Here is a 27,584-nt window from a genome sequence, read left to right as displayed (position 1 = left end):
CTCATCCTGTCCCCTCGTCCTCTTTTGTCAAATAGCCCCATCCTTTCCACTGTTTTCGGAAAAAAGGGGATTTGAAATTCAAATTTTTAATCCGTTTTCCCTCTAATCGAATTCATTTTTCTCCTATAAAAATCCATCTTTGCTTTCGGTTTTAGGGGAGGTTTTTTGACGGTTTTTTGGGAGTTGGAGTTTAATGTGAAGTAATAGTCATTTTACACTCGAAAAATTTCAAACCATTCTCTAATCCTTGGTTCCGAGAAAAATCTCTGTTTGTAGTCGGTTTTGAACTTCTTGGCTCGCTATTAATATTTGGATCTTGTGGTAGAAGAATCACTGTCCAAAGCTCGTCGTTTCTAGTTCGCTGCCCCCGGAAAGGTAACTCTTCTTCTTTTACAATATTTTGTCCTTAATATTTCGAAATGATGTTTCTGGAGTCTCGGAGGTCTGTATTGTTGTTGTTTGTAATTAAATTCCTGGCATGGTGATGTGTAGTATCTGTGTTCTTCACATTTTGCTATTTTTATGACTAGTTGTACTGCTTCTCAATGGTAATTTTAAGGTTATTTTGCTAGCAATCATCTAGAGTTTACTTGTTTGAATGTCGTTGAATACTCATGTTCAAGTTTTCACAGTCTCTTAGCGTCAGAGGTTTCACTTAAGTTCTATTATTATTGATGTTTGGCTTCCCTCCGAAATGAAGGCAGAATCTCAAGATTAGGTGATATGAAATCGTGTGTTGTATCGCTTGTATTTGTTGGATGCAAGAGCTTGGCTTTTCTATTTTCAAAATTTGTGATTATCCTAATGTTCAACACGTTGTGTTTTGGATCAAGTTTTCGTTTTCTTTGTGTTGGATGCTAGCCGAGATGTTGGTCATCAACTTGCTGTTCAAAAGAGTGCCTTAATTCAGTAGCATTTGGTGTTCCAAGCAGAAGCGTATCTCTGTTCACTCACCCGTAGTTTGTTTAAGTGCTTGGAATTTTTTTATTTTTTTGGAAGAAAGTTATGAATATCAATATATATACAGTGTTACAAGTGAGCTCAATATCTCCCCTCGTGATTCCTAATCGAATAAGTATGCATTAATCTTCACCTTAGCATGTTCTTTCATTTATTGTATGAATTTATTTATGTGAACTAATGTCCTTTGAAGTGTGTGTTACTCATTCTTAGGATCTTTTTGAGTTCAAATCAACTAACTATACGCAATTTGGTGAATATAATTTAATCTTTGATGCTCATAGTCAACATGATCCATGCCCCCCACTGTTTGTTGTGTTTTCTTCCTTCCCTTTAATTTATTATTATCATTTTTATTTTATATGCATCGGCTGCTATACATATGTTTTCTAGCAACTATTTGTTCTTAAATTAATAAATGGTTGACTTTGTTATTGGTGGATACTTAGACTCATCTGTTAGTTTGTTTTTGTTATGGCTTATTAAATATTCTTTGTAATGTGTCTCTCATCATTCGCTGTAAATGATTCTGAGTTGTTTGAATTATCATTCTAATTCTTATCGTTTTATTTTCCTTGCATGAATCTCTTATTCCGAGTCCATGGTGGACTTCTCCTCCAAAGCACTCTCTAGTCGAGCCATAAAGGCTCAATTTATTTCTTTTCTTCATTGTTCAAGTCAGCCGGGCAAATAAAACGAGTCACAGGGCTAGAAACCCAGATACAAGCCTCCAAAAGTCCTAAGATGGACAATATACATTCAATATACGTTATATGCAGTTGTATACATTTATACACAGGTCAAAAACGCAAAAATACAGGGCTAAGGTGAAATATAGGTGTTCGGAAGCAAGGGATACATGAAAAGAGCCTATGCACACGCTGATATACACTGATATACACCAGCTGTATACAAAAACGGGATTGGTAATTAACTTAATTAAAGGGGGCCCAAATTCATTTCTCCTTTACCTTTGATTTTATTAATTGATTTTAATTATTGTTTATTTATTTTTTATTTTTTCATTAACTCTAACTTTAGAATTGGTAATTAACTTAATTAAATTCCCCAAAAGAGGAGTTATATTCTTTGTGTTGGTTTAATTTTTAATACATTTCATATTTTGTGTTCATTTATTTTAGTAGTTAAGTATATTGGTCAAAATTTTATATCTTCAATTAAAGTTAACTTTTTGTACTTAAAAAGAGATGTTCTTTAATGCTTTTTGCTTAATCATATTTTACTCATGTTAAAGTTGTTTTAAGTTAAAGTATTTTTTTTAAAATAAATTTTAAAAATGTTAGCTAAAACCTTTTCAATTAATTAAAAATAGTAATACTTACCTAATCATTTTCTCAAAAGGATTTAGTCAATTAATTCAAAAATGTTATTCATGCTTTAATTTATTAAATTGGTTTAAATTATTATTTCAAAGTGAATAAAATAAATTCTAATTAATCTTGTCTTATTAATATTCTAATCACTTGTATTTTGAGTTAACTGTTCCATTTTGAATCCTTTTCTCATAAAATAAAATAAATGTGTCACTTATTTAACTTTTTTTTTAAAGTTAACCAAAATATTGTAAGTTATTCTTCTTATGTTAAATCACCTTTTCTAAAGAATTAGTCAAAAAATATATTTTAAGTCAAGTCGCAGGTCAACCGCATGTTAGCGGGGCACTTCGAATGCTTAACCCTTCTCGAAGTGTAAATTGAACCCCGAACCTTCTTTGGTATTTTCAAATGATTTTTTCTGTTTAAATCTTTGAAAATTATAAGTTTTCTTAATTTCTTTAAAAATTAAGTGGCGACTCTTTTCTAAGTATTTTTCTCAAATTGTTTTATACTTAGAACATTTCAAAAAGTGATTTTTCTAAAGATTAGGAAAATTACGGCATAACAATAAGTATTATATTTATTGAGCTAGTATGAGTTTTGGGAATGTTAAGTCCCTTGAGTTAAATCCTATTTTTAAAGCTTTTGAATGTTTGAGTAAGTCTTTCGCTAAATAGTCAGTCAGGCCGAGTGTTCGCTTGGGAATCAGATATAATTCTTGAGTGTCGTCACATCCAGGGTGTAGGCTCAAAGCGTGACAATTAAGATAAAAGAATATAAAATAATTTATTTGAATTATATTTTTATATTAACATTTTATTAAGAAACATTTATAAGAAAAATATAACAACAATAATGGATTGAAGGGAGTTCATAATATGTTTTATAAAGAGAAAAGACATAAAGTCACCACCGATGTTGTCTCGAATTTTCAAAAAGACACCTTAACTTTGTAGGCGTCCTATTTCCCCATTGAACAATTCAAGAGTGTTATAAATATCTCACTTTTCACCCAACCTCAATTGCAAGAAAAGAGGTGCAATCACGCACCAATTGTTGTTTGACGCGTATTAAATTCTTTTAATTTTTAATTTTTAGTTTCATTTTCATTTTTTCTATTTTTATTAACTTTATTTTCATTTTTTACCTCTTTCTTCTTAAATCTTCATAACTCAAATCCTTTGTTCTTTGTTGTAAATCCTCCAAAAGTAGCAGCCATTGTCGCCTTCAACGTGGCCTCCATGATGCTTCCCTGTTACAACACTATTTCCGCCACTAAAACATCACTAAAAAAATCAATTCAAAGCTCAAGTTACTAAAGCAAGGTAATGAGACAAAAAAAATAGAGTTTCATAGTACTCTCTAATCAATGGAGTTCACATTTGTTTTTTTTTTTTAAAAAAAGAGGATAAAAGAAGAAAAAGAAACAAAGAAAAAAAAGAGACAAGAAAAAAAGTGCTAAAAATGGATGAAGCAAATGATCTTCTCAGTTGAAGAAGATGAAGAAAGGATAATTGGATTTTGAATTTGGGTGAAGAAGATAATGGGGAAGATGATGTAAATTAATTAAATAATTAATAATAAAGAAATAAAATGACACATGACGCTTTAAAACTGGTTAATAGCAGTGAAAAGGATGAGTCACGCGCCTCATGTGCGTGGTAACAACCAAGACGAGGAAATGAGTCAAAATGACCCATCTACAAAGATATTAAATAGTTCTGTGGGGTGATAGGACACTTTCAAATTTAAGGTGTCTTTATGCAAATACGGGACAACTTTAGTGGTGACTTTATGTCTTTTCTCTTTTATAAAGAAAATTAATGTCATTTGGTTTGATATGTACTCTTGGATTACCAATCTCCCGAAAGAGAGATCCGTCTTTAAGTTACAAAATTATTTTAACGGAAAAGGGCCAAAAATACCCCTGTACTATTCGAAAAGGTTTAAAAATACCCCTCATCCACCTATTGGGTTAAAAATACCCCTCAGTCAACCTTTTTGGTCCACTATTACCCTTTAAACTAACAGCCTTATATTCTTTAACCATTATTATTATTAATTATTACGTGGCGTCTTTTTATTGGTTAAAGTAATTCCAACCCACTAAACTTTCTCCTACCCATCCGACCCGACCCATATTGACATCCCTGACCCAAACCCAATTAAAAAGATCCATCATAAATAAAAAAACTTAAATCATCTCCTCTCCCTAAACCTAATATCCTATTTTTCTTCATTTCCTTCTTATTAACCAATTTCAAGATCAATTTAACCTAATATGGCTTAGATTTCCAGTGCAATACTTTGTTGAAGTTGAGGGATTCAAGTTGGAACATTGATTTTTGAAGTCTTCTCTCTTCTAAGTAGGTCGTTTTTTTCATTTTCATGGCTTAGGGTTTCTGAATTTTTCATGTAGTGTTACTCTCGTAGGGATTCAAGTTGGAACATTCATTTTCATTTTCATGGATTATCTCCTCTCCCCCTAAACCTAATATCCTATTTTTCTTCTTTTCCCTTTTCTTATTAAGCAATTTCAAGATCAATTTCACCCAAAATGGGTTAGATTTTCAGTGCAATAATTTATTGAAGTTGAGGGATTCAAGTTGGAGTATCGAATTTTGAAGTCTTCTTCTCTTCATTCAAATATCCAAATCTTCTTTTGTTACTTATTATGATGTAGGAAAGTCTTGAATGGTTGTCAACTTTTTTACTGCTGCAAAACCTACAAACGATGGTCGTAGGTTTGTTGTCGCTATGAGACGACGAATGGTTGTCGTTATTGAGAATGGCAAGGTAAAAATCACTTTCCATCTCATGTGACAATGTTTATTCACATTAAAAAAAATCATTGGATGTCATTCGTCAAGAACGCAACATATTGAGGAAGACGTGAATGATATGTCGAAATTGATAAATTTGAATTATGTATCTACCTTGAGGAGAAAGTTTCAAATTTGGAGTTCAAAGACAAGCGATGGAGGAAAATTGTGTTATGGTCATGGTTTTTTTTTCTTTGAAGATGATGTCTTGAAGTTGTTGTTTTTATTACTTTTCTCTAGATAAGTTTGTGGTATGAAATATTGTTGAAGGTGTCTAGTTAGTGTAATGTTCTTAATTGTAATTTCTATTATTGTTGGTATGGTAGCGAAATTGTGTTTAGTTCTCAAGTTTCGTTGTAATGTATTTCGTTGCTAATGAAGTGAATTAGGATCAATTTTGTGTTCATTTTTGGATCAATTTTTATCTCATAATGGTGCATGCACTTTAGTTGAGTTCTAGCTGCTATTTTTTCTTTATAGTTTTTGAGTAGTTTTTGATAGAATTTAGGTACTGTTTGATCGAGTTTAGGTGTTAGATTTGAAGCTATTTTTATTCTAATTTCATAGATTTGTTATTCTTCAATGCTTTTACAATTTTATAGTTTGGTGAATTTCTCATGTTTAACAATTATAAGAATAGCTTTGAAACTTAAATTTATTTTTTCAGAAGTGTAAAGTCATTTTGTGGCAGCATTGTGTAGTATCTATTGTGGTGCTTTAGAAGTATTCTTGATCTAGCTGGCATGTTTCAGCAGTCAACTAGTCATCTTTTCAAATTAACCAACAAATTGACAAATTCTTATTTGTATCAATGACACAATAAAATTGACTTATTTTAAGTGTTCTTAAGCTAAAATAACTTTTAAACACTTTTGGAGTATCTGAATAAGTTAATAGAAGTGTTTTAGTTAAACTTATTAAAGTTACACATGTATTAACCAACAAACTATGATATAAGTTATGAGGGGTAATAAATGGTGCACATTAACAATATCTAGTCATTGCAATACATTTCTGAATATTCTGTTCATACAAAAGTAAGCTGAAATATGCAAGACGTGTTTCATCCCCAAATTCACAATGTACTTCACCCTATGTTGAGCACAACAAAAATAATTAAGGATGAATCAATACAAAATCATTTAACAAATTAGCAAATTCTTGAATTAGTCACCGCAAAAATATGTATGTTTCCTAAACGTTGGTCATTTCTTCTCTAATCTTGTCTTCTTAGTCTTCAATTTACCTATTTTTTTTTCCTTCTCTGCAACCAAATGGTTTGAGGTCATTGCTGCCTTGCCTTTCCAAGTAACTTTCTTTGGTGAATAAGGCAGATTGGTAGGCTCCACGACACCAAATTCATCTCCTTTGAAGNCATTGCAATACATTTCTGAATATTCTGTTCATACAAAAGTAAGCTGAAATATGCAAGACGTGTTTCATTCACAAATTCACAATGTTCTTCACCCTATGTTGAGCACAACAAAAATAATTAAGGATGAATCAATACAAAATCATTTAACAAATTAGCAAATTCTTGAATTAGTCACCGCAAAAATATGTACGTTTCCTAAATGTTGGTCATTTCTTCTCTAATCTTGCCTTTTTAGTCTTCAATTTACCAACTTTTTTTTCCTTCTCTGCAACCAACTGGTTTGAGGTCATTGCTGCCTTGCCTTTCCAGGTAACTTTCTTTGGTGAATAAGGTAGATTGGTAGGCTCCACGACACCAAATTCATCTCCTTTGAAGCTAATTTTTCTAGTACCAATTGGTCTTCGTTGTAATTTTTTTTGTTGAAGTCTAGTCCTTTCTTCAGATACCACCTTCGGCCTCAAAATTGGCTGGCCGTCTTCATCTTCATCTTCCTCTTCACCTTCCCATTCATCATCACCAATGGTTGAATGTTGAGCAAATTGTTGTTCTTGTTCAGAAGTTTGACTTTCGTGTACTGTTGTTAAGGTCACATCTTGCACTTTCTGAGAAGATCCTTCACCTATATTCTTTATCTTCTCATTCACCTGCAAAAACAACCATGAATATTTCAACGAATCAAACAAGCAATAAAATTAAGAATATTTTAGTTTATAAGCATTCAAAAGTAACAATATTTTACCAAAGGACAAGTTCTGATATTGTGACCTCTATTACAGCAATAACCACATGTCATTGAAAGTCCTTTTCTTGAAGATGACCAAGCCCCCTCTCTCTTCCTTGCCTCGTCCTTCTCTCTCTTTCTTTTCAACTTTGGTCTACCAACCATTTTATGTATTTTCGGTGGTTCCATTGCATGTTCTGGTTTCACTTTCCAGAATTTTTCACCTTTAACTGGTTGTAGTTTATGCATATAAACTAACATGTAAGCTTCCTTTGAATACCACCAATGCACCTCGCTCATCGGATTTTTTTCTGGTAAATCAAAGCTTTGATGGCATGGGAACATGGTATTCCTATCAAATCTCATACCCTGCATGTGCACCTCTTTAATTGAAGATTGACGGTATGCTTGTCTTCACCTTCATGCACTTCATATCCAAAGTCTTCATTAAAATGAATTTCACACCCTTGTGCTATTTCTCTGTAATCAGTCAGCAAATGCTTGGCATATGGACTGATTTCATCTCTCCAATTCCTACATTCCTCCTCACGATCTTTCAGTAATTTCATTACCTTTCAAACAACGGAAAATCCATAATTAACATGCACTCGTTAGCATTTTTGATGAGTCTGAGTAACATAGGTAAAATGATGATAAAGTGTGCTTATAATTTTATACACATCAATGTTATAATTACAGAAAATTAATAGTAATATAAGTGACAAAAATTCTAGTAATGAAAAAAATTATCAAAGACAAAGTAATAGTTAAATACCTTGACTCTTATCTCTTCCAACATCTTGATAATTGGTTTGTGTCTTGCCTCTAAAATCCATTTATTGAATGATTCTGTAAAGTTGTTGTCAACCATTTGATTCTTGCATTTGGTGTCAAAATAAGCTCTACACCATTTTTGGGGTGGGTAGCCTATTAGTTTTTTGGCAGCCATTTCAGAAACAGTCCCTAAAATTGTCAATTGGTCATTGAACTCTTCTCCATAAGTGCTCCAAGCACACCACCACATTAATTTTTTCATTAGTACACCCCTCCAGTTCTTACTTTAGTTAGCTTCTATATGTCTAGCACACCATCTGTGATGTGATTTAGGTAGTACATCATCAACAGCACCAATCAACCCCTATAATATCCAAACAGTTAAGTAAATAAGATAAGATTAGTAATTAAAAAAAACTTACAACACAAATGTAAATTAAGTTGAGAATCTATAACCTTTTGCATGTCTAATATAAATGTAACTCCTTCACCCTCCCTCAACTCTAAAGAAGATCTCAATAGCTCCATAAACCACTTCCAAGTTCTATTTGTTTCTTTATCCACCACGGCCCAAGCAAGTGGATAAAAGTGTTTTGCTGAATCTTGTGCCATAGAAACCAGTAAAATTCCCTTACATTTTCCTTTCAAAAATGTGCCATCCAAACCTATTAGAGGCCTCAATCCTACTTTCCAACCACTTTTCAAAGCTTGAAAGCACACATACATTCTCAAAAATCTCTTTTTCCTTCTGTCAAAGCATTTTTTGATATGTTTATAACCACATCTGTACCAGGATTACTATCCCTCAATTCTTGAGCATAAGCCTCTAACCTATTGAAATCATCAATGAAGCTACCCTCAAATTCCTCTAAGACAAGTTTCTTAACTCTCTTCAACTTAGAATAACTAATATTCATTTTAAATTTCTGATCCACGTCCACCCTCATTTGTTTGATCTTGTACTTGGGATCATTTTGGACTTAGTTCTTGAAATAATGTGCTAAAACATCGGGAGTAGTTTTTCTATTATGAAATGCTGGATCACATTTATGTTTTGTCTCAAAAGTCTTGATTTTAAATCCTTGATCTTTATTATCCTTAGATATCAAGCACACAAAAGGGCATCCAATATCACATACATATCTAAGTCTAGTAGTGTCCGATCGTTTTACTTTAAGACCAACCTTATTAGCAACTGCATAGAATCCCACGATCCTTTTAGCTTCAAACAAATTTTTAAAACTCATGCCTTTTTCCAAGTGTAAAAACCTGTCAAGCTTTTCATTAACATCTTGAGTTCTTTCCTTTCTAAAGAATTCAAATTCTTCACTGTCACGATCACTAGAGTTAAGTCCAACATTTTTCTCCTCATTAGATGAACCACAATCTGTTCCAACAACTACCGCAATATTGTGACGCTCATTTTAATCAACGATGTTAGGAGTAGAGACATGTAGTTCACCTTCATCTATAGCATATAATTGAAGCTCACTGACTTGGTTAGACAATAAGGGTTGCAATGATATAATGCTAGGAGATGGAACAAATAATTCATTCTCATCCACAACATATAGTTGAAGCTCACTGAACTCGGTACACAATAAAGATTGTAGTGCTATAATGCACGCATCATTCTCAATCAAAAAGTATCTACCAGAAGACCCATTTACTAATACCTGCTTCACCTTACTGAAACCTAACTTTTCAGTATACTTTGCGCAAATATCTATGTAAGATAGTAAATCCGCATCAAAATCTTGCATAATGTGATTCAACTTTCTAAGATACATCACTTCAGGTTTCAACACCCACTTGCCTCCATAGTTAAACACCAAATAGATCTTCTCAATCATTCTTCAAAAAGTGTACTTGAAAAAAACAAGAAAAAAGGGACCCATCAGCATCATTCAAAGAATAGGTTAAAAGAAGTTAATATTTATTACCCTAAAATACAGACAAGAATAAGAGAAAGGGTCCACAACAAACTATAGATAAATAAACAAAACATTTTTTGAATAAACTATTGCAAAGGAGAAAGAGAATACACCATATCAATAACTAAACACAATATAAAGAAACATTAGAAATCAAAGTTCAGATAATAACAATTGAAAAGGAACCACTAAAAGTCAAGAACTAAGTAAAGAAAGACGTAAAAACATTCAAAATATTCGAGAGTAACACTACATGAAAATTTTAGAAACCCTAAGCCATGAAAATGAAAAAACGACTTACTTAGAAGAGAGAAGACTTCAAAAATCATTGTTCCAACTTGAATCCCTCAACTTCCACAAAGTATTGCACTGAAAATCTAAGCCATTTTAGGTGAAATATATCTTGAAATTGGTTAATAAGAAGGAAATGAAGAAAAATAGGATATTAGATTTAGGCAGAGGAGACGATTCATTTTTTTTTATTTATGATGGATCTTTTTAATTGGTTTGGGTCAGGGATGTCAATATGGGTCACGTCGGATGGGTAAGAAAAAGTTTAGTGGGTTGGAATTACTTTAACCAATAAAAAGACGCCACATAATAATTAATAATAATAATAATTAAAAAATATAAGGTTGTTAGTTTAAAGGGTAATAGTGGACCAAAAAGGTTGATTGAGGGGTATTTTTAACCCAATAGATGGATGAGGGGTATTTTTAAACTTTTTCGAATAGTACATGAATATTTTTGACCCTTTTCCGTTATTTTAATTATATAATACACGTACATATATATAGTGATATAGAGTGACATAAATTAGTCAAAATTGTTTCAATTGGTAGTCAAAAATATATATGTTCACATGGATAAAATGCAATTAAAAATATAAAAAGGTATCTTCATTTTCCAACTTGCACATTGGAAAGATAGAAATGAATCATGTGAACGTTGTAAAATAATGATTTATGAATGAACGCACATGTATCGTTTTCAACTAGATTATATTTTAAAAGAAAAAACTTATATATGTTATCGAATTTAGCTTTGAAAAAATGTTTATTTATGTCATTTATTAAAAGTTTGACTTATCTATACTATTTATGTTTGAAAAAAAGGTCTATCATTATTTGTTAATTGATAACAGTTCTGATTTTGTAAAACTATTATTTACACACGATCAATATAAAATTAACGCCAAAAAATCACAAATAAATATAGTAACCTTAAATTCAAAAATTTCAACAATTTTTTTTAATTTTTATTTTTTTCGGCAAATCCCGAAAATGAGTAATTTATTAATAAAAAATAAGAAAAATATGAAAAAAATATAAAATTAATGCCAAAAATTCACAAATAAATATTGTAACCTTAAATTCAACAATTTCAACAAAAAAAAAATCGGTAAATTCCGAAATGAGTAATTGATTAATAAACAATTTAATTTTTTAATTTTATATTTTTTTCATATTTTTCCTATTTTTTATTAATCAATTACTCATTTTCGTGATTTACCGAAAAAAATAAAAATTAAAAAAAATTGTTGAAATTGTTGAATTTAAGGTTACTCTATTTATTTGTGAATTTTTGGCGTAAATTTTATATTTTTTTTCATATCTTTCCTATTTTTTATTAATAAATTACTCATTTTCGAGATTTGCCCAAAAAAATAAAAATTCAAAAAAAATTGTTGAAATTTTTTAATTCAAGGTTACTATATTTATTTGTGTTTTTTTTGCGTTAATTTTTTATTTTTTTCATATTTTTTATTAATCAATTACTCATTTTCTGGATTTACCGAAAAAAAATGAAAATTTTAAAAAATTGTTGAATTTAAGGTTACAATATTTATTTGTGAATTTTTGGCGTTAATTTTATAGTTTTTTCATATTTTTCCTATTTTTTATTAATCAATTACTCATTTTTGGGATTTACCGAAAAAAATAAAAATTTAAACAAAATTGATGAAAACGGGTTCGGGTAGTTTATTTAAAAGGGGGATTGATTTATGGGTCGGATTAGGTGTTTATTGTTTCGAATTTTTTAGGGACATAATTGATCCCTTTTCATTTTCATATAAATATCATGTGGTAAAGTCAAAATGACAGGATAATTTCATGTGGCATTTAAAGAAATGGAAAATGAGCTGGACATATCCAGTAGGCCAACTAACGTCCAGAAGGGCATATCTAGACAAAAAGTTGGACGACGAGCGCACGAGTGAGTCAAACTTTAAACGAATGGTATATCTAGACCTTTTCGAATAGTTTAGGATCATATTTGACTCTTTATCCTTTATTTTATTTGACCAATATTGATTTAACAGTACTTAATTCCTCTGAGAAAGTATTCATTAGAGGTTTGTTGTACTTATGAAGTTAATTAATGATAAGAATAATATTGAAAGAAAATGATAAATTTGTCTCAATTTTCTAAAATGGACAAGTAATTTTTAAATTTTAATTTAGTATTATTATCGAATAATATGAAATAGAATAAATATACATATAACAAACATAAAATTTTAAATTTTAAATTTTAAATCTGTCAAAATAATCACACCATGCTCATCCAAACCGACCTTTAAAACTGACCAAAAAGCAAAGTCGGGCCCTTCCTTTCGATCTAAGCCAACACACAAGTTGTATTATTACACATTTTTCCACATCATATTGATAAAGTAAACTAAAAGTGAAAATAAGATAACACACAAAGAAAATTAAAAAGGAACCAAGACATGAACAACAATAGTACTTTCTGCCAAGTCGATTTCAATACTAAGTAAGCATCTTATCGTATAAGTAAGAAAATTCAATCACTTAACTGTAAGGACAGAGGCGGTTAGAATTTTCAAAAGTTGTATTTATAATTATATTATTTCAACCAATAGTAGGGCCAGGTCGTTTGCCAGGAGGTGTTGGCTGTTTTGCTCTTTCAACTACATGCACCAACTTCTCATCTTCTACTTCTTTTACTTCATCTTGTTCATCATTTGTAACTACTAGCCCTTGTCCTTGTTCTTTTTCTGATGATTCTGGCAAAAAATGACAACATATATTTATTTTCACATTATTTTGCAATTTTTTTAAAAAAATTATCTGATATTCAGAATTTACTGGTTTGGTTAGAGTTCAAATTTGTATGTTGGAGGGTTAATTTAAGAAAAATGAGTTATATGAATTTTATTTTTGGTCAATATTCTGGAGTTTCAAATTTGACATGTGAAATTTCAGGATACTATCATAAATTTTATATGTGGAAATCTAAACTCTAGGACAAGGGCAATTTCTCAAAAACACGACAAGACCTCTGATTTATTAGAATAGAAAAATTTCATTGATCCAACAACATCCATCGATCTGCGGTAATATGAATCATGAAAATCAAGAAACATCATAGAAATTGAAATTCTAAAACAATTATTATTATTTAAAAAAAAAATACAAGGTTGAAAAAGTGGCATTTGATGCTTTTTTTTTAAAAAATAAATAAAATTGGGACTCAAAATTGTATGATTAGTCCAAATTGTGTCTTAGAGCCTAGAGGGTTCATTTAAGGAACAAGAGCTACCTACAAAGGTTTTTTTTTTTCGCCCAAAAAGTGACTAATAACCATTTTTCAATTGTTGTAATTTAATAAATAGCCAAATAAAAGTTCTGAAATTTCAATTTCTACGAGTGAAACTCTAGTTATCATGAGATTTTACTCGTAGAATTTGAAACTTCAAAACAATGACTATTTTTTAAAAAACAAGGTTAAAAAGTCAACATTTGATGCTATTTTTGCAAAATTATTTAATTTTGAACACGACAAGATCTCTGATTTAATAGAATAGAAAATTTTCATTCATACAATAACACCCATTGATCTGTGGTAATATGATTATATGAATCATGAAAATCAAGAAACAACATAGTGCTTAACATTTATATATACAAAATATATAGATTTTTATTGTTACATACCTTTAGCAGGTTCTTCACTTGGAGTAATAGGTTTAGTCAACAGATCTTGAATTTCATTCTTCATATCTTCAGCCATTTTTTTTCTTTTAGGTAGCTTTTGCACAAGGCTCAATTGAGCTTTATATTAGATGTTTGGTTTAAAATATTTAAATACTTTTTTAAAAAATAAAATAAAATAAAATACAGTAGAGGACCATGTGGTTAGCATTTATAAAAATAATAAGATGGCGTACACATGATTATACATATTCCAGTGGGCCACTTGATCAATAAAGACATGAAGATGCCTTTTTTTTTTAATTGTATTTTTTTTTTTGGTAAAAAAATAAATTAATTAAAATCTCCTATTTATTCTAGGTGAAAAAATAAACTTTGGTTGACTATACTATTTCTAACATATTTTATTGTCATTTTGAAATTGGAATATCCATCTTTCAGATTGATATTAGAAACAAAACAAATTCGTGTATGTCTAATCTAAGTCAAATTCATATACTTCATCTAGTTCAATTTGTTTGTCTTAATTACTATTTAGACAGTGAAAAAAATATTTTTTATCATAAAATTTAAAAATACTTTCTACATATTTGAATTATTAACTATTATAGCATATAGTACTTTTGATATAGTTTCTAAATATATAAATTTTTATTTCAAAAAAAAAATTATATCCAAATTCATCCTAAACATTAGCTAGTATGACCAGCGCATTTCAAATTAAGAAAAATAATTGAAACAAAGAAAAGTATATCATATCCACTTTGTATATCCTATCCAAGTCTTAAAACGTCAAACTGAGAAATGATATATAAACCACCACCACTCCCCCCTCCCCCACCCAAAGTTAATTTTTTTTTGTTAGTCTGATATAGAAATAAAATTTATTTGAGAAATAGTGTTATCAATGCTCAAAAATATGATTTTCAGTGTTTAGATTCATGTAGAGTTGTGGACTTGTGGTAGTGATGTGAGAATAAGGAATATGAAAAATGGAAGTAGGGTTTAATGTTTGGTGAAAAATCACTATTAGAGTGCCAACAAATAAAGTAAATAATCATTTCACATGGGCAATGCATTAATAAAGTTCCAACCAACAAATAAAATAACTCTACTCCCACTACAAGTCTACAACTACAACGCATGAGGATTTTAATAGCAAGAGAAAGTAAAATATTACATAATCTTTCTTGATGCACTACAATTACAGGATTTTACAAAAAAAATTTAGTGGTAATAATAAATTTGTATTTATAATTAACACTACTTTATATAAATGTCACAAAAGATTTTAATAACTTTGAATATAATGACTTTAGTTCAATTGTTACTAAATATTCTTACGACTGCTAAACAAATATCTATTGCCACTAAATATGTCTTTTATGGATACTAGTAAATAACCCAAAAGAAAACTTAATACTTGATGCTGCAAACACGACATATATCAAAAAATTTCACAGAAGAACAAATATATACAAACATATGCTTGCGATGACTAATATACATAATTTAAGTAAATGCACAATTATAAATTACTGGGAAAAAAAACTAAGATGGATCATAAAGCAAAAACTCACAATTGGGCAAAATCAGACTTTTGACAATACAATTCATATTCAAAACAACATGAACTTACTTTGCAGAGGAGGAAATTTCAAGAAATTTCTTAGCATAATTGGATTTTCTTTTTTCTGAAAGTAAAACATAAAATCTTCATATTTGGCTAGTCATTTTTTTTTTGTAGGAAAATGTTTAGAATTCTATGAATAGAGGTTCGATTCCTTCTAACTTAGTAGCATTCACAACATTGTTTTAGAGGCTTTGAGAGTTTTGGTTTGGGGGGGAAATTGTGGCACACAAGTGATACGTTATCACTTGTGTGAACCTTTTTATATTTCGAGTGATTTGGGTAAGGTTGTTTCTCTCTATATTTTGTGCTCTCATGTTTATATAGTAAATTGCTCATCTCCTTTATGGATGTAGTTCGGTTGACCGAACCACGTTAAATCTTTGTGTCTTTTGATATATTTTTCATTTGTCTTTTTACTTATGGTCTTTCGAGGTTTACTTTACTAGCTTCCTCATGACACCTAGTTATTTTTCGGTCCTAACAAATATCTTGGAACAAAATTGATGATTTTAGGTCCACGAAAATCGACTATAATACTAACAATTCTTAATAATTTTGTGTTGTACTAGGTTACTTATTCCCCTACCAATATCTACTTTGTTGGGTTTTAAAAGGTGTGAATGGAAAATGAAGAGTTGCGACTTTTATGAAGAGTTGTGACTTTGATGAAAAGTTGCAACTTTATGAAGAGTTGTTACTTTTATGAAAAGTTGTGACTTTTATGAAAGGTGGTGACCTTTCCGAAAGATTGTGACTTTTCCAAAGGTTTGTGACCTTTCCGGTAAGGCACAATAAGAACCTTTTCACACTACCCTTTGTTTTCTATAAATTGAGGAATTTCCTCTCATTTTGAAAATAGAATTTTTCTGAACTTCTTCTTCTACTACTAAATCTAGTATTCTAAGTGTATTTTACTGCCGTTGAGTGGCTCGCTGACACCAGCGTTTTGGGTATCAATACACTGGTGATTGAGATCATTCTATCCTGGGAGGACATATTCCAAATCAAATCTCAGATACTAGAGGGGAATAATTTCCTTAAAGGGACACTGTGCATTCAGTGGGCTTGATCTTCTTTCTGTTTTTCCAGATTCTGTTTTGTTCTAAGTATCTTAGGAATACAAGACGAAAAACAATCTTAAGGAAATTATTATACTGTTGGTATTTCTTGTATTCTACTGATTGAGAGAAACAGATCATGGAAGTAGAAGTTTAAGGCATTACTTCTCCCGAATTCGGTGCTTTGTTTAGCAAGGTCGATGTGAGAATGTACAGAAAAAATTGGTGCTATTCTGGTTAAAGATTACACCAGGCTAAAAACTTTTGTAGTTTATTACTCTGGATAAATCAAACTATGCAATTGGTTTGAAAAATTATGAAAACTTCACATAATAAGTCAATGTTGTACTTTTGACTTTCTATAAACTCACTGTTATATAGAAACAAATTGTACAATTTTTTTTGTCTTTATTGTTAGTATTCTAAATAATAAGTGGTGTGTCTATTTGTGATAGATGAAAAAATACCAGTGACTTAGAGTTTGTGATTTTGTGCCTCTATGAATGAACTTTGACACTATGTAAATATTGTCAAAGAGAATTGAAGCAACATAATTCTTTTGTAGAATAATATTTCCAAAAGAGGTTTCATAGTGCCAATGACATTTTGATAGTCTGAGAAAATATGTGGAAAAACTATTTTCAAATACTTGAAAAATATTTTTGAGATCATATTTAAAATGTGGGGGTTCTTTGCTTATGATAAAGATAAAATTAGACTTGGTGTCTAATTTAATTTTGGAGGAAAAGATATGAAATTCAATGATACTTTTGTATTATGTTAGACCCACAAAATTCTTGGAGTAAATTCGGTATTGTGGTTGTTGATTTCTCTATTACTAGTATATGATGTGACTAGTATGAAACTACCAAATTATATATATACTTGTTCAAAATAAAAGTGTTCTTTTATGAAAAAGTGTCACTTAAAATGTTGTGATTTTTCATGAAAATATGTCTATTATAATAAAAGTATTTGCATAGAGATGAATATTGGTGAATAGTTATTCGTTATGTTTTGTAAAAGAAACATTTGGATTATATTGCCTTTATTGGACCTGATGAAACTTTGTTCACGGGTAGTTCTATAACAATCAAATTGAAAGTTATGGAAAGGTCCTGCTGAAAAGGACATTTGACAAGGTGATGACTCTAAACAATGTTTGTGTCATACAAAATTGTAAGAAATAGGAACAAATATCTGTGAGAAAAAGCTATCTCGCGGAGAGCTTTTCAAACTCAATATTTTTATTTGTTCTTACTTGCTTGAGTCAAGCTGTTTGTGACATGAACACTTGGGACATGTCAATTACAAAACCTTATAAGGAAAATTGATCAACTTAGAAGTTTTGTCTAACTTTGAGTGCAATAAATAAATAAAAAATGTCAAGTTTGTATGAAATCTAAGTATGCTGAGCATTCTTATAAATCTGTTGAAAGGAATTCTAATCCCTTAGAATTGATTTACACTGACATTTGTGATATGAAGTCAACATCATCTCATGGTGGAAAAAAGTATTTCGTAACTTTCATTGACAATTGCATTAGAAATGACTATGTTTATTTGCTGAATGGTAAGGATGAAGCAATAGAAATGTCTAGACAATATAATATTGAAGTTGAAAATCAGTTGGGAAAAAGATAAGAAGTAATAGGGATGGAGAGTATAAATCTCATTTTGCAGAAATATGTTTGTAAAGTGGAATTCTTCATCAAACTGCTGACCTATTCACCTCAATCTAATGGAAAAAAAAAACTTAACTTTGAAGGAATGGTCAATGCATTACTTATGAGTTCTGGTTTACCACAAAACTTGTATGGAGGAACTATCCTTACTTCAAAAGGGAACAACAAAAAGTTTTGCCTTTTCATAAAGAAAGCAATAAAAAGTTTTATTTTTCCAGGACACAATCTATTCCATATGAGAAATGGAAATGAAGGAAATCCAATTTGAAATATTTCAAAGTGTGGGGGTGTCTAGCCAAAGTCCAAGTTTCTATTCCTAAAATGATTAAAATAGGACCTAAGACAGTGGACTGTTATATTAGACTTGAGTAGTCTAGTGAAAGGTCTAAACGACCTTGGAAAGAACAAAAGGAGAATGTACTTAATAAAGATATTTCGAGGTGTAGTAAATGTCAAAGGACATCTACTTTCTTCGAATATGATTTTGTAACATTTCTTGTGTCTTCTGTAGACTCATCCTTTTGGACAGATTGTGTTAATAGTGAGATTGGTTCAATCTTGAGCAATCCTATTGGAAGTTGGTTGATCTTCCCCCAGGAAATAAACTTTTGGGTTCAAAGTGAATCCTCAAAAGGAAAATGAAAGTCGATGGAACTGTTGACAGATAAAAAGCAAGACAAAAACAAGATCTTGATCTTTTTGACACATACTCGCCAGTAACTAGAATTACATTCATTTGGATGTTAGTTGTATTAGTTGTGGTATATGACCTCCAAATTCATAAAATGAATGTGAAAACAACTCTCTTAAATTGAGAATTGGAGGAAGAAATTTACATGAAACAACCCGAGGATTTTGTGGTTCTTGGTAAAGAAAAGAAAGTGTGCGAACTTGTTAAGTCACTTTATGGACTAAAACAAGCACCCAAATAATGACATAAGAAATTTGACCAAACTATGTTGGTAAATGGATGTAAGAATGATGGAAGTGATAAATGTGTTTACATTAAAATCACAAGGTCATTGTTTGTTTGTATATTGGTGATATGTTGATCATTAGTAGAGACACTAATGACATAAATGCTACTAAACATATGCTAGAAAGCAACTTTGATATGAAAGATCGTGGAGTTGCTGATGTGATCTTAGGTATAAGAATCCTTAGAACTCCAAGATGTTTAGCATTGTCACGGTCTCATTACATTGAAAAAGTACTTGACTAGTTCAAATATTTGGATTTTAATATTGTCAAGACTCCAATAATGTGAGCTTTACACTTCAAAAGAATGAAGGTGAAAGTGACTCACAATTGGATTATACTAGAGTATTGGGAAGTATGATGTATATCAAAAAGTGTACGCGATCAGATATAGCCTGTGCTATTAATAAACTGAGTCGGTTCACAAATAATCCCAATTAAACTCATTGGATGAAAATGAAAAGAGTTTTGGGGTATTTAAAACATACTCAAAACTATGTCTTGCATTATACAAATATCATACAGTATTGAAAGGATATAGTGATGTAAATTGGATGACCGGGATCAAATAGAGTAAAATCCACGAGTGGATATGTATTTACTCTTGGTGGAGGAGCAGTCTCTTGGAAATTTTCCAAAAAGACATGTATTGCTAGCTCTACAATGATCTCTGAGCTAGGTGCTCTAGATAAGGTCGGTGAACAAGTTGAAAGACTCCGGAATTTCTTGATAGATATTCTTTTTGGCCCAAACCTTTGGCATCAGTATGCATACACTTTGATAGTCAAGATGCAATAGGTAAGGCATGGAGCATGATGTATAACGGAATGTCTCGTCATATAAGACATAGACATGATACCGTTAGAAAACTACTCTCTAGTGGAATTATCACAATTGACTATGTAAAGTCAAAGGATAATGTGTCGGATCCACTTACAAAAAGGCCTAACTAGAGAGAAAGTTGAAAGATCATCTAAGGGAATGGATTTACGGCTTAGGACAAGTCATCATGGCGGTAACTCTATCTAGCAGACTGGAGATCCCAAGAGCTAGATTCAAGGAGAAAAACAAAGTTGTGACTGACGGTTCGGCATTGTCAACTAACTCAATCCATTCTCATGATGAAGACAATGCTCAGGAACAAGGATACATCATTAAGGCTTGTTATAGAGTTAATAAAGCTTAATGTTTTTAATGATTTGCTAAGTTTGGCAGATTTGACCAAATAGTGTATCTACGCGATAACACGGTTAGAAATCACCTATGTGAGTGTGAAGTGTAAGCCGCTTCAAAGAGGATGATTGTCAAAAGCCCATCTCTCTATACACTCATGAAACCAGGAGGTGTTCATGGCTAAAACGAACACAACCGTAAGAACCATAAACGGTAAAAGGTTAATTGTGTGACATATGGTTGTCTAAGTATACACCAAAGCTCGACAGTTCAAAGATATCGCATCTACCGATTGACCGAGTATATCCGACATATGGTCACTACGGAAAGTCCAAGGGGAAACCTACTTATCTAGATGCAATTAATTCTTGCTTGTAAAGTACACATACTTGTCCATTTCTTTGTCTTGGAGTCATTCCCCATTCATGCGGGGGATTGTTGGGTTTTAAAAGGTGTGAATGGAAAATGAAGAGTTGCGACTTTTATGAAGAGTTGTGACTTTGATGAAAAGTTGCGACTTTTATGAAGAGTTGTTACTTTTATGAAAAGTTGTGACTTTTATGAAAGGTGGTGATCTTTTCGAAAGATTGTGACTTTTTCAAAGGTTTGTGACTTTTCCGGTAAGACGCAATAAGAACCTTTTCACACTACCCTTTGTTTTCTATAAATTGAGGAATTTCCTCTCATTTTAAAAATAGAATTTTTCTGAACTCCTTCTTCTACTACTAAATCTAGTATTCTAAGTGTACTTTACTGCCGTTGAGTGGCTCGCTGACACCAGCGTTTTGGGTATCAATACACTGGTGATTGAGATCATTCTATCCTGGGAGGACATATTCCAAATCAAACCTCGGATACTAGAGGGGAATAATTTCCTTAAGGGGACACTGTGCATTCAGTGGGCTTGATCTTCTTTCTGTTTTTCCAGATTCTGTTTTGTTCTAAGTATCATAGGAATACAAGACGAAAACATACTTTATAGTCATTGTATATACATAATAGAGATGGACCAGCGGCTTATCGAGCCTTTTATTACTTTTATGTACGCCTTTGTCCACCAATTCTTGGACAAACAGTTAATGATATTTTCATTCGAATTTGACCTTGGATTTATAGTCATCTCAGATTTATAGGGTGACAAGTTTTACTTTAAATTAATACTTCAGTATTACTCGATTTTTGGTATTGAACTCTGCATAACTTAAGCAAAGTTTAACATCGCAAGTTTTAGTTACTTGAAGATTACAATTGTTATGAAAAAAATTATGTTCAAAACAAGAGGTTGCATAAGTAACACAATTTTTTATATGAGTCTGACAAAATAATGATTTTTATGTTTTCGGTGCGAATAGTATTTGGGTAAGATAAGTTAGAAAAGTGGGTGGCTAAATTTATTTAATAAGTCAGAGTTTAAAATTGGATCAATAATATGTGAAATTAAAATATTTTTTTAATTCAATGTTGAGCGCTAGTCAATGGGCAAGTAAACGAAAAATACAACCTGATCCGTAGGGATGGCAATAGGGTGAGGTGAATGCGGTGCAGAGTGGGTTAGGCGGAGGAGTTTTAAGTTTGTGCGGGGTGGATGGGATGCAGGACAAGTTGAAGTGGGTTTTTTAAAAATTAATGCGGAGCGGAGCAAATTGAGGTGAGTTTTCTAAAAATTAATGTTGGGCGGAGAGGATTGCGGGTCTATGTGATTTATATGGATTTAAATATAATTTTAACTTTTTACATCGTATAAAAATGATAGAACATTATTTAATAAGATAATTTCTTTAAAGTTACTAAAATATTTCAGATAGTAAATGGAAATGGTTCAATCAAAACTAATATGGTTTATTACATGCTTCACAATTGACCTCTATAACATAAAATTTTAAGTCATTATCTATTAAATTAATACAACTTAATGAGAAAATGAATTTCATTTTTAGTATCAAACTTCATTTAAAAAAAATATTTAAAAAATTATGTGAGGCAGGGTGGGGCATGAAAAAAATTGTTATACAGAATGAAGCCGAATGAATTAATAATGTTGCGGGTTAAGCTCAATTCACCCTGCACCGCTCCATATTTTTAACAAAATAAATCGATGAAATTATATTTAGACCTTTTGCGACAATGCAAAAAAACTTTTTTCCCTTTTCTATTTAAACTAGTTAAAAGTGGTAACTAGTGAATGCCTTTTGCTATGAGAGTACAATAATGCTTCTCAATTATTTGTGCAGATAGTGATAGTACAACACCACATTCCACATGGTTACAGTAAAATCTTTGTCAGTCTTACTATTTTCTCATTCTAATTTATATGATTAATTTTTTTTTTTGAGTTCGTAAAAAAAATAATATACATTTCTTACAATTTAACTTAAAAATCATATTTTATCATTAATGAAATGATTTATAACCACATAAATATTTATTTCTTATTTTAGACCACAAATTTTAAAAGTTTTTTTCCTTAAATTTAGTGTCAAGTCAAACCAACTCATATAAAATGAGATGAAGAGAGTAATAGTTTAATTTTAAAATGTCAATTTTATCCTTAATGAGATTATTTATAGCCACGTAAAATTGAGTTAATTCAATGTTGAGCGCTAGTCAATGCGCAAGAGAAAAAATTTACCCGCACAGGATGTATACACTAAACTAATGCAATTTCCATTATTATGTGATTTAATGAAGTATATTTAGACAACTTTTTACCAAAATAAATCGATGAAATTATATTTAGACAACTTTTTACCCTTTTCCATTTAAACGAGTTAAACGTGGTAACTAGTTGATGCCTTTTGCTATGAGAGTACAATAATTCTTCTCAATTATTTGTACAAACAATGATAGTACAACACCACAGTCCACATGGTTACGGTAAAAAAAATTATCGCATCTTCAATTCTACATTATATTTTACCCTCCAAATACATAGTTCGTTATTTTTTTAGGCATTCAACTTCAATTTAATTCTCTATTTTACTCTCCAAATATAGTGTTATTTATTTTTGGGAAAAAGGATAAATATATTCCCGAATTATCATAAATGGTATGTGTATACCCTTCGTTATACTTTATGTATGTATATACCCTTGTCGTCAATTTTTTAGGTTGTGTATACTCTCAACCCAAAGTTTCCAGTAGGCAATTCACCTCTTTGAGTTTTCTTTGAAGAACCTTCTACAAATTTAAATAACTTGTTTCAAGACTCGAGCAAGTGAGGATGAGAATGAGGAGAATGTATTCATGAGTCCACTTTATCATCACGATATCCTTCCTATCATTAACCATAACTCTTGAATTCATAATTCACATTCAAGAGAGAGTTAAGAGTAGAGTTCAAGAAATTCTTTGAGTTCAATTGTTAATCCTTTGAGATCCATCATCAATTTGAGTTAAATTTTGAGGAAGTATAAGAGGAATTATGAGCATGAACTACTCACTCAAGGACTCAAATATACATTGTAAGAATAGTCTTGAGATTAGAAGTATATTAGAGTCCTTGAGTGAGTAGTTCATGCTCATAATTCTGCATGAACCCTCTGAGTTGAGTATTCTTGAAATGAGTAGTATTAGTGAAGTTCTTGAGTTCCAAGTATTGAGATCTATCTATGGTTATTGAAAACCTTGCATCGAGTCGTTCACGTCCATAATTCGGCATGAACCATATTTTAAGAAGGCTTTTACAAATATTTTAACTTTGTTTTAAGACTTAAGTTTTGAGTTCAGTAAAGAGTAAAGTTGAAGTTCATTTCTTCAAAAGTATATGGGGACTAGGTATTCCCAAAAAAGTTTAAAATGTTTTCACATTTAAATAAGAACGGAAAATTGTGATTTTCAAAAGAGCCTTTGGGCTAGTTTTCAGTTAAAGAGTAAATGCTTTCACAATAAAGCAAATAAAGCAAGAGAGGAAACCTTGATTTCCAAGATAGTCTTTGAGCTAAGTTTTTAAGCAATTAGCTCAAATCACAGAAAGAAGTATGTTTTTAACATAAAGAGCTAATATAATATAATATTTTTTTGGGAGTAGTATTGAGCACCGATGGGGAAGAGTTCATACAACTATCATCCCCCTTAAACCATGTAGCCATCATTGGTAGAAAAGGGTCATAATTTTTAGATGAATCCTTTTCGCATAGACTAGTGGATCCACTTAGTAATTCAGGTCCTACACCTTTGGCCGGATATAGGATGTTTTGGCAGCGTACAGAAGATCGTTGTATCATCACAATAGCTCTTATGTGATGGTTGTCGGTTAGAGAAACTCCCACAACAGTATTTACATGGTTCCTCAAGGGGTTTTGCTTAGTATGAACGGGGGTATGAGACTTTATTCATGCATTGCACAAGTAGACTTTGAGAGGGAGCATNNTCATCACAATAGCTCTTATGTGATGGTTGTCGGTTAGAGAAACTCCCACAACAGTATTTACATGGTTCCTCAAGGGGTTTTGCTTAGTATGAACGGGGGTATGAGACTTTATTCATGCATTGCACAAGTAGACTTTGAGAGGGAGCATGATATGTTTTTTATGATATTATGATTATGAGTTAACATCATGTTTTAAACAATTTTCCTTTTTCTTTATATTGCACTTGTTTTAAACTGCTTTATATTGAAATGAGTTCAGTTATGTTGAGTTGAGTTAAGAAAGGTAAGTTCTTCAGTTTCTTTCAGATTCTTTTCAAGCTTATGTTATGCTTTAGAATTCCCCTTCAATGCTTGTACACTCCACGTACTGAGCCATTTGGCCTGCATATTCTCATGATGCAGACATATGTATTTAGGATCATCAACGGAGCTTTGTTGATACATCCGAGAGTTCGACTTTGCTATGGTGAGCCTCCTTGCTTTCGGAGGATTTCATTTACCTTTCAATTATATTAGTTGTTAGGATGTCGTGGGTCTTGTCCCGACTTCCATCTTTATCAGAGGCTTCATAGATAGTCAGTCTAGTTGAGAAGTTTGTATCGCTTATTTTATTAAATGTTTTAAAGACTTAAGTTGCCTATTTTATGGCGAGTTGAATAATTTATTTTATTCAGAGTTTTATTTTAAGTTAAAGCTTTCTATTTAAATTTATTGAATTTTATTCGGTTTTAAGTTTTTGCATGCTTAAGTTAGTCTTTCGCTTATAGTTAACCAGGATGAGGGTTTGTTTGAGGACCAGTAATGGTCCACGTCCAGGGTGTAGACTCGGGTCATGACAAACTTGGTATCAGACCACAACGTTTAAGTGTCATACGGTGTCTATGAAGCCGTGTCAGTAGGTTCTCATTTATGGTTGTGAGGACCCCACTTCTATAAATGAGGGACTACAGACATTTAACAAAAGTTTTCCTTCTTTCATACTCTTAATCATGCAATAGAGCTATGTCATAGAGATTTATTCATACTCGTGCCTTTCTCAGATTCATTCGACTACCCATCATACTAGAGGTGGTTGAAAAGTAGAGTCAGTCCTTTATTGATGAGTTGTTCTTAGCAAGAATCTTGAAAAAGTCAAGAGACCTCAGAAGGGCTTGAGAGGAGCCCATGAGTGAGTTAAGTGTTGAGTTTCAGAGGAATGCAATCATAATCATATGAATCGTGCGTTTCAGCTTAAAGCGAGTTGTACTCTTTTCCTTAAGCCTTGTTTCAGTTGAGATCCTTTTTTAAGATGTATGTGTAGAGCTTTGGTATGATTTTCACCCAAAAAGGTAGTATGAGTTATGAGATCATGAGCAGTAGTAGTGAAAGAGCCCAGAGTTAGAGGAAAGTATGCAGAGGTTAGTAATCTAAGTAAGGGAGATGACGTTTTGACAAGCTATGTTACTATAGTCAAGTACCTAGTAAGTTAGTAATGAGGAGTTTTCCCTTATGGGTAGACGAAGAAGTGATGAGTTGTGAATATTCTATCATATAAAGTAGAGTGTGTTGTAGCTAAAAAGGAGTTTGTGATGAAGTGTCATTGTGTAGGTAATGACCAGGTGTACGTGTTGAATAGAAGAGCAAGAGTATTCATGAGGTGATAGATCTAAGCTAGGCTTATGATTTTGAGGGAGAGCCCATAATATTCAAAGTATTATAGAACTAATTAGGCATTGATGTATAGTGAATGAGTGCATAGTACTCAAGTTGTGATTGGAAATGTGATAGTAAATTGTAAGTATGAATACTAAGAGGTGGGGATTGACTATTTGTCATAAGGTCCTAGTGGACGAATGTTTCTAAATTTGTATCTAGTAGTTGTAAGTTAGTATAGTAAGCGAGCAATCATATTAATATTCGGATTTAGTCATAAACATTAAGCTTGAAATTGAGATGAGAGTCATAATCAAAGGAATGGCAACATGAGGGTGATGACGTTAGTCTTAAGATTTGATCTAAAAGACTTGAAGAAATTGAGATGGTAGTTGCACTGAAGATGAGTGGTACATGTGAGAAACCCTAACCTTTAGATAAGGGCAGTGAAGTGTGGCTAAGTCACAAGAGTAACAAGAGTATTAAAAGGTGTGCCGAGATGGGATGCCAACAGACGAGGTTCCAATTAAGTGATAATTTTCCATGTGTGCCTAGATAGAATAATTAAGTTGTCAATATCGAATAGGTCCATAGCTTTCAAGTGTTAGCTTTAGACCTAAGGGGGAGATGATAAGAAAGAGAAATCAAGTCAAGTGTTGATAATTTCTTAAGCAACTAATTAGTAGGAGTCCATGGAGTTGTTAGAGTACTAAGCTTGAATGTGGTGTTGTTAAATATTTGGTGGTTCTTGATATGAGCCCAATATGGTGGTAGAGAGTAATAGTTTGGGATGAGATTTCCTATAGAGATGTATATAATCCGAACTTAAGGATTCACTACTAAAAAAACTGTGAATACCGACCTAAAAATACCGACCTCCGGAGGTCGGTTTTCCTTGAAATACCGACCTAAAACCGACATCCCAGCTTAGGTCGGAAAAAGCTTGGTCGCTATTCAATACCGACCTCTGGAGGTCGGTATTTACTGACCTCTCGAGGTCGGTTTTTATTTTATGTCGGAATATTCATTTTTTTAAATTCCGACCTCTGGAGGTCGGTATTTTTATTTTTGTAATGTTGAAATTCCGACCTCCGGAGGTCGGTATTTTTATTTTTGTAATGTTGAAATTCCGACCTCCGGAGGTCGGTATTTTTATTTTTGTAATGTTGAAATT

General features: G+C 31.6%; 1 protein-coding gene, 1 long non-coding RNA gene and 1 pseudogene across 3 annotated transcripts in view; all 3 read right to left on the bottom strand.

Annotated features, from left to right (window-relative positions):
- The window catches only part of LOC125854672 (peptidyl-prolyl cis-trans isomerase FKBP20-1), a 225,780-nt gene extending 220,521 nt beyond the window's left edge, over window positions 1-5,259 (bottom strand). The window contains exon 1 of the mRNA XM_049534259.1: window positions 5,255-5,259. The gene's annotated coding sequence lies outside the window, so the exon portion shown is untranslated. The remainder of the gene's footprint in view (window positions 1-5,254) is intronic.
- Window positions 5,260-8,620: 3,361 nt separating this feature from the next.
- On the bottom strand, window positions 8,621-9,236 carry LOC125856192 (uncharacterized; annotated as a pseudogene).
- Window positions 9,237-12,502: 3,266 nt separating this feature from the next.
- Window positions 12,503-27,584, bottom strand: part of LOC125854691 (uncharacterized) — a 25,489-nt gene continuing 10,407 nt past the window's right edge. The window contains exons 1-2 of one of the 2 annotated variants that reach the window (XR_007445417.1): window positions 13,886-14,039; window positions 12,503-12,954 (exon numbers count right to left, since the gene is read on the bottom strand). This is a non-coding gene — a long non-coding RNA (uncharacterized LOC125854691). Of the gene's footprint in view, window positions 12,955-13,885; window positions 14,040-27,584 lie in introns of those variants that run through there. The other variant, XR_007445418.1, reaches the window with a different exon arrangement.

This window comes from Solanum stenotomum, chromosome 2, assembly GCF_019186545.1.
Source record: "Solanum stenotomum isolate F172 chromosome 2, ASM1918654v1, whole genome shotgun sequence".
In the NCBI taxonomy this organism is placed as follows: Eukaryota; Viridiplantae; Streptophyta; class Magnoliopsida; order Solanales; family Solanaceae; genus Solanum; species Solanum stenotomum.
Note: the sequence above shows the minus strand (reverse complement) of the source record. Positions and strands in the feature narration are given on the sequence as shown.